The sequence below is a fragment of the Sceloporus occidentalis genome, unplaced genomic scaffold (assembly GCF_023333645.1).
Source record: "Sceloporus occidentalis isolate IW3139 unplaced genomic scaffold, rSceOcc1.0.p SCAF_3, whole genome shotgun sequence".
In the NCBI taxonomy this organism is placed as follows: domain Eukaryota; kingdom Metazoa; phylum Chordata; class Lepidosauria; order Squamata; family Phrynosomatidae; genus Sceloporus; species Sceloporus occidentalis.
Window position 1 is genome coordinate 199,088,647 of NW_028316983.1, and position 11,785 is coordinate 199,100,431.

The 11,785-nt window shown below is 39.7% G+C and overlaps 1 pseudogene across 1 annotated transcript; it reads left to right on the forward strand.

The window, feature by feature from the left end:
- The first annotated feature begins 500 nt into the window (after positions 1-500).
- LOC149317319 (large ribosomal subunit protein uL15m-like) lies at positions 501-7,104 on the forward strand (annotated as a pseudogene). Its single transcript, XR_016280620.1, has 5 exons — positions 501-622; positions 1,754-1,911; positions 3,648-3,813; positions 5,203-5,326; positions 6,656-7,104. The product of XR_016280620.1 is annotated as a large ribosomal subunit protein uL15m-like (transcript).
- The last annotated feature ends 4,681 nt before the right edge of the window (positions 7,105-11,785 follow it).

The following is an 11,785-nucleotide window of genomic DNA, read 5'->3' on the forward strand; positions in this document are numbered from 1 at the left end:
TGTTGTGTGCCTTCAAGTCATAGCCGCTTTAAGGAGAACCTATTAGGGGTTTTCTCGGCAAAATTTGTTCAGAGGAGGTTTGCCATTGCCTTCCACTGAGGCTGAGAGAGTGTGACTGTCACCTAATGGGTTTCATCATGGCCGAGTTGGGAGACGAATCCTAAGTGCTGCTATTCCACTTCAATAGCAATAGCAATAGCAGTAGCAGGTACATTTCTATACCGCTTATCAGTGCAGTTAAGCACTCCCTAAGCAGTTTACAAAGTGTAAGCTCGGCCAAACTGCTCTGGCTGCCTCCTCTTGCTGCATTCTGGGATTTGCAGTTTGAGGAAAGGCGTTGGAATTCTCCGCCAGGGAGCTCTTAGGCCCGGCTGAACTACAAAACCCACAATGCAACAGGAGGCAGCCAGAGCAGTGCTAATGGCACAGCGGTGCTATATCCCTCTTGGCCGCAAGGGGTGCTTCTGCGCGTGCGCACGGCTGGCTGTCTGGAAGGAAGGAAGGAGCGAGGCTGAGATGGCGGCCACAGGAGGGAACCGGGGCAAAAGCCTTGGAGCTGCTGCGGACCCTGCCCCGGGTCAGCCTCGCCAACCTGAGGCCCAACGACGGCGCCCGGCAAACGGTGAGTTCGGGGCTGCTGCAGGCTAAACTAAAGGTCTCATAAAAACTGCAGCCCCCAGAATCCCCTTGTAAGTTAGTAGCATGAGCCAGAGTCCTCAGAGACCTTTGCTCCCAACATCTCTCTCTCAGTTCCTCTCAGAGGTGCTGCAAGAGCCCTTTGCAGACTGACTTTCCAGACGAACAGGGCTTTGAGGGCTGGAAAAGGCTTTCCCAAACTCAGGCCCAGGGTGACCAGGTGGCCTCCTTTCCATTTCAACATTCCGTCCAGGAGGAAAGTTCTCCATTTTGACTAGGACTAAGAAGCACGAATTTACATTGATAGTAGTGTTTTTAGCTCTTGGTTTGTAATAGTCTACATTTTTCTTGCGGTGCCTTGTCCTCCTCCAGATCTGGCACCCTGCTCTGGCATAGAGAACCAAAGGTGCTAAATGCAGGCCTGCATCCAGCATGTTGTGGGCATTCAAACCATAGTTAAAGGACTTCTTAAATACTACTTTTGGATGAGCAACTAAAAATACCAGTGGATGCCTGTATATAGGTTTCTTTTCAGTCGGATGGTGAAACTGAGACTGTCCTACTTGGGCCGCATCATGAGAAGACATGACTCTCTGGAAAAGACAGGAGAGGGTAGTAGAAAGAGAGGAAGGTCGCACGCAAGATGGTTGGATTTAATCAGAGAGGCTGGGATATATACAGGATCTAAGCAGAGGAGTGGAGGAAAAGGGGGCCATGGAGATGCCTCATCCACAGGGTCACTGTGAGTCGGGGCCAACTTAAGGACTACTGAGCAACAACTACTGAGCAAACATTATTAGTGGTTTCACCTAGCGTTTGCACTTCAAGAAGAGTCAGGGTGATGTAGTCGTTTGCATGCTGGACTAGGACTTGGGTTCGAATCTTGCTCAGCCATGGAAACCCACTAGGTGACCTTGGCCAGAGGAAGGCGTTGCCAAATCCTCTGTGAACAAATCATACTAAAAAGACTCTGTGATAGTTCTGCCTTAGAGTCACAATAAGTTGGAAGCTTGAAGACCAACAACAAAACAGGTGCCAGTGATGCAGGGCTATCTCTTCTCTCAGTTGAATTGAATTTACTATATGTAACAAGCTGATGAAAGACTATTGCTTTTAGGAAAGGAGACGTGGACGTGGAAGGTATAGAGGTCGGAAAAGTGGCCGAGGTCATAAAGGAGAAAGGCAAAGAGGAACCCGCCCGCGCTTAGGATTTGAAGGAGGGCAAACTCCCTTTTATTTAGTTATCCCCAAATATAGCTACAATGAAGGGCACAGGTAAGGTTGTTTGCAGAGTTACTAACTTGGATGAAAACTCTGTTGTTATAATTCCTTGCAGTAGTTCTGTACCTGCTTAAGTATTCCTTCTCATTTTAATCAGACTCGTTACTTTTAAATTGGTTAGTGCAGTATCAAGCCCAGCAATAAAATCTGCCAAATCTGGAATAGGGAAAAGGACTGAAATGGAATAGATGAAAAGCCTGGGAATGACATTGGGATATGGGAAATATTTGTTCCATTTCTTCAGCTGATTGCTTTTGGTTGACAGAAGGCTTATAGAGTGGTCAGAGTGATTCACTTTTCCCATCTGAGTAAGTTTTCTTTTGTGTAGCCATATGTGGGCCCTCCATATTGCTAAAGTTCTGGTTCTCCCCCTCCCATGCTAAAAAACAAACCGGTTGTGCCCCATATTATTCAGTGGCAGCGATATTAATGCACACACTTCAGCATGCGCATGTTCCCATTTATGCCACCACCATTGAATAATATGGGGTACGTCAATCCATGGGTATTCATATTAATGGATCCAAAGCCACCTGACAGGGAGGGCCCACTATACTCTGGTTTCTCCAGTAGCAATAAAAATTGCGGCTGTGCACTGCTCTCAGCATCAGCAGTTGGACACTATTATAGTATAAAGCCCTACATGGTGTGGGTCCAGACTACTTGAGGGAATGCCTCCCCCCATACAATCCTTCCCGCACACTCAGGTCCTCTGGGAGGAAACTACTACAGCCGAAGAAAACCAGGCTGGTGGCAACTTCCCAGAGAACCTTTTCAGCCTCCGCTCCGAAAATGTGGAATGACCAGCTGGAGGAGATCCACCAAATTACATCTTTAGAGGCCTTTAAAAAGGCAATAAAGATGGATCTCTTTCAGTGAGCCTTCCCAGACTAATCTCCAAAATGAGAACTTTAACTGCTCACCTATGCACTGTCTCTCTCTATGACCACTCCTGTAAATGTTTTTTCATGCTCCTAATTTTAGCTGCATTCTCTATGCAACTGGATGTAATGTGTGATACTGCTACTGTTATTGTATAGTATGATGTTTTATTTGTATTTCAGCAGAAGCAGGGAGGGCCAGGGGATTAGGATCATGTTACTACTGTTTTTAAATGTTATATTGGACTGTTGTTACCCACCTAGATCCTCGAAAGGGAAAGGCGGGATATAAATAAATATTTTATGTTGTTGTTGTTGTTGTTGTTGTTGTTATGTACTGTGTTAAGTCTGCAACCTGACTTAATTTTGTGTGCAAAAATAAATTGAAGAATTGCACAATCTTGTAGTAGTAAGTAGAGGCATTGACAGTACTGCCAAGAAGGGGATAAAATGAAGTATGTGATGTCAAAAAGGGGAAAAGATATAAAAGCTCTGTATCTATATAAATATTTTGTCTAAATGGACAATAGACATGATCCGGAAAGCCTGTTTTCATACATGTGAAAAGATCCGCTCATGAGAGGGGTGTTTTGTTTTTCTTTTCAGCACAAGCAGCCTTTTCTTGTCTCGTCACAAATAATTTTTGAAACAGTTCAGACGAAGTTTCTATGATGAAAAACACAAACTATTCCATTATAGTGCAAACTTGAGCAGCGGGACAGCCTTGAGTCTTTCCAATAGAATTTGTACAGGACCTTTCTGCTGCATAGTGACTATAGTGTTCTTCACACACTTTGAATTCGCTTTGCATTCTGAAAGTCTAATTCTTTTCTTTTCTCCTTTTTACAGTTTCAGACGTCAGTATCCACCCCTCACTCTCAGAAAGCTACAGTACTTGATAGATTTAGGTAGACTTGATCCCACAGAACCAATAGATCTAACACAGCTGACAAATGCCAGAGGTGTAACGATACAACCACTGAAAAGGCATTATGGCATCCAACTTGTGGAGGAGGTAAGTCTATAATATGATATTCGGTTTAGTTAATTTTTTTTAAGTGCAGAGGTATGTTTTATTTATAATTTCTTCAGGGCCTTAGTTTGAAAAATATATGAAATCAAGTAACCGTGATTCCACCAGAGGGCACTGCATCCTATGGGAGAGTTTGCATATTCCTAGATGAGGGTCAGTTAGAGGAATTAACAGTATTTGCTGTAAAAGCAAGTTTGTAAAGGTAAGGGACACTTTAAATGACATCCTAATGGGAACCATATTCTTAACTGTGTCATGTTTTATTCACAAGTTTCTGAAAAATAACACGTAGAAGTTGAAATGATGAATGCAATAGAGAAAGGCAACAGAAGTAAAATAGATGGTCATTTTAGGAATGTGTTCAGAGGAAAAAATCTAAAGATGAAGCAATTCATTCCATGTGTCAGCTGGAAGTAGCCTTGGTGGCCCCTGTGCCATGAGGAAGCTGCTTTTGATGCTCTGTGTTTGCATAAATCTGAAGTGCAACACTGTAACTATTGAATATTTTCAGCAGGGGCCCATAAAACTATGTATCTTTTGCTCTTTATCTTTTGGAAGAATGGAAATTGTTTATATTCTATATACTTGGATGGCTGAGACCGATAATATTTATTTATTGAAAGCATTACAGAAAACAATGTCTAAACAAGAGAAAAGGCAAGAAACCAATTTAAAACTGCTCCCTTAGCCAAACATGTAAGTCAGAGTGTTACATTTCTCTCTGATTTATAAAATGATTATTATCTCTGATTAAAGGCTACCTGGCTGATCCATTAAAGGTTCAAGAAGCAAGACAGGAACTTGCCCAAAAACATGTTATGCATTGCCAGATACTACAAACGATGAACTATTCCAAATGCTGAGCATTAATCCAAAAGATTTTCAATCCTCACTTAAACATCTTGAACAGAAGAGACATGCCATTGGAAGGGAGTTCTATAATATGGAGGTCACCACTGACAAGACAAAGCCATAGTTAATACACTTATTATATATGTACATCTGATGAATAAATGATATTTGAGAAGGAGCTCCTACATGGAGGAATTTAGTATTCATGAAAGTGGTCCTTTAGATGATTTGTTGCCATGGCATTTAGTGCTTTAATTGATAACACTTGAATCTTCAGGTTACATCCAGAAGCCTGCTGGCAGTCAGTATAGCTATACTACAGACTTGGAATTAAGTTTTCAGACTTCTTAGATCCTGCCAGGATCCAGGTGCTGCCTATCAAAAGCAATCTCCTAAATCATTGTATTCAAGCAGTAAGAGTAATAATAGATTTAAGTTCTGTACTGCACATGACACTGTGGCAGTTTAAATGATGCTTATATGACCTAACACGTGTGACCTGTTCATGTATACTTATAGGGTGCTGATACCTTTGCAGCAAAAATAAATATTGAAGTACAGATGGCATCAGAATTAGCCATTGCTGCAGTTGAAAAAAATGGTGGCGTTATTACTACATCTTTCTATGATCCAATCAGTTTGGGTAAGAAATTTTATTGTTGTGCTTGAGAGAAAGTATGTTCTTTAACACTGATTTTCATTGCAGCTTTTTCATAAATGTATGCCTTTAGGTTTCTTGAAAAATAAAAAAATGCTGACTTCATCTTTTTTGCATTTGATTTCACATTGCTGTTAATGAATGCTAGTTAAATTCTGTTTGGTGTAGCCTCAAAATAGAGATATAAAATTTCCAGATGTATAGATGCCTTTTCTCCCCAGAATTTTCAGAAAAATTGAAAAAAAATGTGATATTAACATTCTTTGCAGATGGAAATATGTTTTCACTCTAGGAACATAAAATGTAACACATAATTTATTTGGCATAAAATTATCAAGTTTGGTATATTAAAAGCATTCAGATGATAATTACAAATTCCCTGCTTTATTTTGGTTTGGTTTGGTTTTATTATAGATGAAGCTACAAGGCCCTGAACTGTAAAGGAACCTCTGGTTTTGGCAGGTTATTAAGAGCAAACAAAAGTAATCAAAACAGAAGAAACAATCAGTAGTAAAATAGAGATTTTTTTTCTTCTCTAGTTCTCCATAGTTCCAAAAAGTACTCATTCTCATAAAAAGAACTGAAGAAAGAAAACAAACAACAGGAATTGCAATGATCAGAGACTGTACATTTGTCTTACATTAAAGTTTACTTTAAATATGATGTATTTTTTAGAAATAATTTAGGGAGAGTAAATATATGAACATCTTGTCTTAAACAATTTATACTTGGTTCTATAATAAAATATTCCATAATTCTTTTTTTTCATTCCCCCCTCCAGTTTATTTGTGGAAAAATGGTTTTGGAGGAAAAGTAGGAAAAAAAAATATTTTCCCTGACTTTTTTATGCCCAGGCTTTCATATATTTTTGTAAAAATAAAGGGTTTGCAAGGATTATGGCCCAAAGTAAATTTTAAACCTTTCCCTCTGGTTTAATTATACAGTATATAACTTTCTTACATTTCAGGTATAATCACAGGTTATGGTATAATAGGGAGTGGACCTCTGTAATAGCAAAATACAGTCATCCCTTTGTACCGAAAGGGATTCTGTTCCGGACCCCCATCATGGATAACAGAAAACGCAGAACCTCAAGTCCTGTTGTTACCTATGGTGGCCACTAGTGTGGCCTCATGCACACATCTCCATTAAAAACAATGGGCTTGCCATCTGTGAAAGCTCAGATCCATGGATGGCAAGCCCACAGATAAGAAAAGCCCACTGTATAAGCAAGTAAACTGTTTACATTCACATTACCCCATCTGTCAGAGATGCTAATACCACAATAGCTAATACTGTATCTCCTTCACACAGACATTCTTTGCAAGCCAGTGCCATTTTTTCTGCGAGGCAAACCAATTCCAAAGCGAATGCTTCCTCCTGAAGATCTTGTTCGTTACTATACAGATGCTAAGAATCGTGGCTACTTGGCTGATCCATCAAAGGTTCAAGAAGCAAGACTGGAACTTGCCCAAAAATATGGTTATATATTACCAGATATTACAAAGGATGAACTATTCCAAATGCTGAGCAGGCGCAAGGATCCTAGACAGATTTTCTTTGGGCTTGCTCCAGGTTGGGTTGTAAACATGTCAGAAAAGAAAATTCTGAAGCCAACAGATGAGAACTTGTTAAAGTACTACAGTTCATGAGCATTTGAATTGAAGACAATTTTGTGTCTTTGAATTATTACAGAGACATAATATCATTTTTTTGCTGGAAAACAAAGCTAGTTACAATGCAAATAAAATACTACAATATTGGTTGTGTGGAAAGTATTCTTTTAAGTACCAAAAAGGAGTGTATTTAGTTTTTCTTTACATGTGACACAACAGGAAGTATAGGTGATTTTCCAAAGTCACACATATTCTAAACACTTTGCCATAGTTTCTTTTTCTTGGCTCTTTCAAGTATCCTTTTTTTTTGTTGTTGCTTCTCTAAGATATTGATGAAACATGCTTTCCACACACTTTCTGCTCTACAATATACTTGAAGCATGGGCCATGCTTTAACAACATCATACCTGACATATACCTTAGTTACTGAAGTATATGTGTATCTGGGCATCACTACTTGAAAATTTGGTACCAGAGGCAGAAATAACATGGAAAGAATAGGAATGAGTTCCCACATCACAAAAAACCTAAGCTTTATTCAGCTCATAAGGCCAGAGTGTGGTCTGAATTTGATTTACCCATGCCTCCTCTTTGTGTGAGCTTAATGTAGTGCTTTGAGCATTGGACTATGACTTGAGATCAGGGTTTAATTCCCTGCTCAGCCATTGAAACCCACTGGATGACCTTTTGCAAGTCATGCACTCTCACCTCCAGAAAACCCTGTAATAGGTTCACTTTAGGGTTGCCATAAGTTGGAAATGACTTGAAAGCACATGGCAACAACCTGTCTGTGAGACATCTAAATGGCCATATTGTTTGTAAAGCATCTTGGAAAAGAAAATCTAGTGCTTAGCTGAGCTTTTCAGAACTGTAAAGCTCTAGCAATGTGAGTATTCATAAGATCTAGTTGCCTTTGTCTTCAGCAGGGGTCCTTGTTAATCTTTGGCTGTAGCTTTTTGATGCTTTGAAGTGCTTGCTTAGCTTCTGTGAGACCCTGACAGCTGGAGTATGAAAAGTGTGTGTGGTGAGAATTAGCAGCAATTTAAAAAAGGAGTAGCACAGCAGGGAGAGCGGTCTCTGCTCAGCCTATGACGATGCGTATATAATAGTATACTGAATGCATTTCTGGTTGGTTACGTGTATATATTTGGTATCAAAAAACCCTGACCACATGATGGCAGTGTGACCATCAGTCCAAAAAAGGTGTTCCCTGCTCTTGATTCAAGACCACGTTATCAAGGTGAATTACAGTAAGCATCTCTGCATGCTATGAGATATTTGCTGAATCTGATCATATTGCCTTCCATTCCATGAAAATATACCCCTGTGCTTTTTGTTGTAATACACTCACAGCTGGCATTTATAGGGCTGCTGAATGGTCAAGGTCCAAATCCTTTTGCTATCTGAGGTGGGGCAACAAATTCTCTCCCCCCTCAAGTCAGAACCCAGAGCCAGCCATATAATGTACACATTTTGACCACAGAAGAATCTTCCAATGCCCAGCAGTCAAAATATGACAATACGAAATAACAGCCTGCTGCCCTTTCATGGAATCTCAAATACACTGCCTGAGGCTGGCTTACTCTGCTTTAAGAGATAGGTGCCATTTTTCATTTGAGATTATAAGATGTGCACTTTGGCCTTTGATGTGGGTGATGGTAGGGAAGGGGGGATGTGAGTGCTGCAGCAGGTTGTTTCAATGCAAATTTTCAGTTCAACGGGATCTCTATGTGCCATGGGTATCACTTCTGGATAACCCATAGAAAAATATGCCCCTCTTCTATAGGAGAAAAACACATTGATCTTGCTGTGCTAAATTCTTTTTCCACACTGGATGAAACGGATTGATGATGCTTGCTTCTGAAGGAGTCCCTCCATTTCTCAAGGTCTCAAGTTTGAATAACTGGGGCTGCATCCGCAATGCAGAAATAATCTAATTTAACACCACTTAAAACTGCCATGGCTTGATGCTAGAAGGGAGGGTTGAAGCATTGTCCAAAGAGAGAGCAAAATGGGACAGATAGAGATGATGATGATGATGATGATGATGATGATGATGATTATTATTATTATTATTTCTATGAACCCTCTACCCCATACTCCATGCCTGGTGCCACAGCAATCTGCACCTGATGTAATCATCCAGTCCTCACCAGCCTGTGCTCCTTGTGGCCAGCAAAGGCAGGTCCTCCCTGCAGGGCCTTCTGCCATGCAGTTCCAAATCTGCTTGAATATTAAAGTGTTTCAGTTGCTTCTTCATCATCTGCTCATAATCAAAATGAGCAGTTTCTAATGTGGCAGTTATACATGTTGAGAACAGAGTGCTCAATGGACGGTGGTGTTAAGTAGGTTCAGGCCATGTAATATTAGGTTCTTCAGTCTGGATCTAGAAATTTCCCCTTGTTCCCAAAGTACTTGAAATATGTGGCACTTCAGTTACAAACACAGACAACTGAGAGTAGATATGGCGTTCAAAGTTAAAACGTCTAAGCCACTGATTGCTCAAGCTTCCTGAAACATGTGCTCAGGTCTGTGGCTGTTTTCTCCATGTATCATACATAACATCATCTACAACTGCATTCAGTCACACAAATAAGATTGAAGAACAATCAGTGTTGATCTGTTCAGTATCTTAGGTCCTGCCAGTTGCTTGTGTTCCTAAAAAGTACCTGCTTTTTGAGACACATGCAGGTGATACACTGTTGTTTTATACATACACACTTTGCTAAGTATATATCAAATTATAACTGATTAACTGCCTTCTTCTGAGATCCAGAACAAATTTCTTAGATTTGGTATATGCTTGTTTTTAAGATTATATACATCTATAGCTTTCTGCAGACAAATATGCAACACATTTTACGTCAACTGATTGATGAGTCGGTGCAATCTTATGAAACAAAGGCACTAACCAGCTTGTCAAGGGCATGAGCTCTAGTTTTGTTACTTCCAGGCCAACTGAGTGTATTTCTTTAGGCAGTTGCATTTGCTAAAAATAAAAACTCCCCCTTTTAATCCATTGCATAACATAAACAGAAGTTTCATTTTTTTCCAGAGTATCCTGTCCTGTATCCTGATGATTATTGGATTAACAAATGATACCTGCTGTTGTTACAGTACTGCTGTTTTCTTTGAGGAGAATGGGAGGACGGGAAAACATTTATTGCTTTCCCTTATTTGTGATTCAGTGTTTCTAGTTTTGTTTTTGGTTTTTTTAAATGAATCAATTCACAATTGTATTCTGGAAATGGAGACATTCAACAGGAAAGCAGTTTCACTGGTAGCTGGAGAGGAAGTTAGTCATCTTAATGAAGAGTAGATGACAAAAATGTTATAATATTACCACAGAATGAAAGACTTCTTAAAACATCCAATTAATTCTTTTCAATAGGAATTAGACACAATGTTGCTAAAGAGGCAGTCCATAGAATCCAGAAACACAAAATAGCACAACTAGATAAGTGTGTTCTGAATCAGCCTCAGGTGAAAGAGAAACTCAGACAGACTGAGACAGACTGATAAAAGGGAAAGAATGAAAACAGGAAACAGATGTCGAGTGACTGCACTGATTGGAGAGGACTTGCTTTTCAAGCACCATCTTAGTCACAAGCAGCTGTATCCTGACACCAGTACTGTAATGGTATCAGTACTCTAAGAGCCAAAACAGCCACGTTCCACAAAATCCGGTCATTTTATTTTAGAAAGGTAACCTTGCGATCAACTCACAGTGGAGGAGATAGTGATAGCTATACACTGTCTGCAAAATTAAAATTATAATGCTATTTCAACTCATGCCTCACACCTGCCTTCCCTCCCCATTTCCTAGTGTCTTGGGATAGGAGGTGCTTTATATACTAGTTAATTCTGACAAGGCTGTAAAGGATTTCCTACTCACAGTGTTATTTCAATAAATTACCAACACCCCAGGCAGCATAACAAAGAATTATCAAAGGCATTATCAACATGGCATTTCCTAAACCCCTCAAATTGCTCTCACTAGAATAGAATTTATTTACTAATTTAATTTATATCCTGCCCTTCTCTCAATATAGTACCCAAGGCAGCTCGCATCTCCAGGATTAGTGTGGCTTTGGCCTTCTTGCTTATTCAGAAATCTAGCAATGCCATAGCAGGAAAATGATTTGCTAACTTGCCACAGGAAAAATTACTTCAAGGCTGCAAGTACAGGCTGGTATCCCTTATCCAAAATGCTTAGGACCAGAAGTATTTGGGATTTTGGAATACCTGTATTTGCATACAAGATAATGAAATAGTTTGAAGATGGGACCATGCCTAAACACATTTATGTTTCATGTACACCTTATATACATAACCTGAAGGTTATTTTATACACTGTTTTAAATTTTGTCTATGAAACCAGGTTTGTGTACACTGAACCATCAGAAAGCAAAGGTGTTACTATTTCATTCCAAAAATAATTTGGAATATTTCAGATTTTGGAATTTCAGATAAGGGGGACTCAACCTATACATATTGGAACAATACTTGCACCAGAATGAAAATTTTCTCAGGGAAAGGGGGGCAGGGTATCCTTAAGTCAAAAGATTCAGAAGGAAGAGTTCTGCACAAATGTAATGGACATATGTTCTCTGTCTTGAAGAATGATTTATGTCATTTGTTACATCTGCAATACTACATTGACAGATCATTATATATTTTTCATCTAAAGCTGTGAAAAGGGTGGTGAGCCAAGTTACTAGAATTTCAGACTCTTAGGAACAGATGCTGTATGGCAGGGTTAGGAAATGCATAACCTTCCAGATGCCCTCCCTGCACCATTTTAATAATTATAGGGCCCAAACAGACA